This window comes from Antrostomus carolinensis, unplaced genomic scaffold (assembly GCF_000700745.2).
Source record: "Antrostomus carolinensis isolate BGI_N321 unplaced genomic scaffold, ASM70074v2 scaffold33792, whole genome shotgun sequence".
Classification (NCBI taxonomy): Eukaryota; Metazoa; Chordata; class Aves; order Caprimulgiformes; family Caprimulgidae; genus Antrostomus; species Antrostomus carolinensis.
This window is the reverse complement of record NW_010298152.1, coordinates 44717-46607: the sequence shown is the minus strand read 5'-3', so window position 1 is coordinate 46607 and position 1891 is coordinate 44717. Positions and strand designations below refer to the sequence as shown.

The window sequence follows — 1891 nt, the reverse complement described above, 5'->3', positions numbered from 1 at the left end:
CTTGGCCTATTTGCTGTAACACAGTCTCAGGGCCATTGCATCAGAGTCAAAACAAGGAGCAGCTTGTTTCCAAACAGGAAGCATGGAGGAAAATCCTCTCTACCTCCTTCCCTGTAAGGGAAAAGAGAGGAGAGAAGGGGGTGGTGAGGGGGAAGAAAGTTATCTTTAACAGATTCTAAAAATGCCTTTTCCCAAATATGCAGTCAGTCCCTTCAAAGGTCTCTTTGTTTATTTTCAGGAAGAAACCCAAGACAGCTGAAAACCAGAAGGCGTCTGAGGAGAATGAGATTACTCAGACGGGTGCATGCAGCGCCAAGCCGGGCCTTCCCTGCCTGAACCTTGAAGCTGTTCCGCCTCTGAGCCCGGCCCTCATCCACTCACCACATTCACCAACAAACCTGCACGCACACACAGGGTCATCTGATTGTGAGTACACCAACATGCTGCTGGGTTGCGCTGGGCTTCTTGAAAATACGCTCCTTGCTGCAGACTGTATTTTCCAGTTGGATGCTCTTTCCATAATGGCATGAGCAGGACTTCCTCAGGGCTTACCTTTTCCCTTCTTTGGGAATTACCACTGAAACAGAGGATTTTGTGTTAAGGTCATGATAATGCAATCAGCCAGAGGAAGCTGAGTGTGTGTTGTTGGGTCAGATTGCTACTTTTTACAAGTTAAAAAGGGAAGACCCCTCAAGCGTTGTCTCTTTCCAACTAGAGCTGTAGTTACTCCTCTGCAGGTAGTCACAAGCTTCTTGTTACCCAAGCATATCTACTGACAGGATTTTCAGCCTGTGCTGTATTGCAATGGGAGAAAACAAGTGTCTGGCTCTGATACCCCAAATTGTAAAGGATTTCCATGAAGAAAGAGGGGAGTGTTTTGTGGAGAGGATCAGTCTGTGAGAGTCTGGAAAATCTTTGTAGACCTGTTTGGCTGTACCAGTTTAAGGCCCTTGTTTTGATTGCATTTGCTTTCAGATTACTCAGCATGGGTTAACTGCCCTTTTAAAATTGTTCTTTTCCAGTTTGCCAAAAAATACAAAAATAAGGGAGGGAGTGATTAAAACTGGATTTTAGAAAGTCAGAACTTACCCTGTCAGCTCTTCAAAACATTGTCATTTCACAGTCGTCCCTGCCCTGAAATCTCTTGGGCAAGAATGTGCAACCTCACATTCACTAGTCTTAGAATATATGGTTTACCTCTTCCGTGGTGATTTTTAGGATGTTGTAAATTTTACAAGGGGGAAAAAAGACAGATGATGACACCAGGTTTCAAAACCTCAGAATCCAACTAGGCTTCGCAAAGGCCTGTAAAAAAAAATCAGGGCATGACAATAAAAAATCAGATTAGAAAGTATGTATATCCTTTTCTCTTTTTTTAATTTAAAAATCCTGCCTCAGGGCCAAGCTTGGAAGCAGGCGGGTTATAGGGATCATCACTATCAAAATCACTTTAGCTGCAATTCATTCTTGTTGGCTTCTGACTTTATTCATTATGAGCTTCTTCTAGAGATCTTGATTTTAATAGAGCTGGTAAACATTGGGGAGACTTTCTTAAATCTTACCTGGTGATTTGGGGAGAAGAAAAAGATGTGAAACAATTGAGCAGCAGGCAGCATGCAATTTAATATATACAGGAATTCTCTTCAAATTGGAGATGTCGGGCTCTTTGTTAAAACTGGGGTACAGTTTTGTCTTGTAATGTTTTCTGAAGACAAAAAGCTTGTGAAAAGATGCAAAAAATGAGCAGAACAACAAGAAAAAATAATCCTTATTTTCAAACAAAGAATCTCTTTATCCCATTCACAAAGATGAAAGAGTTCATTAGTAAATGGGATTTGAAACCTCACACTGATGTTTTTTGACAGTACAAATGGAAACCCATGAAAGCAAC

General features: G+C 41.5%; 1 protein-coding gene across 1 annotated transcript in view; it reads left to right on the top strand.

Moving 5' to 3' along the window:
• The first annotated feature begins 242 nt into the window (after positions 1-242).
• ZBTB20 (zinc finger and BTB domain containing 20) overlaps positions 243-1891 on the top strand; it is a 26808-nt gene continuing 25159 nt past the window's right edge. The window contains exon 1 of the mRNA XM_010162365.2: positions 243-426. The gene's annotated coding sequence lies outside the window, so the exon portion shown is untranslated. The remainder of the gene's footprint in view (positions 427-1891) is intronic.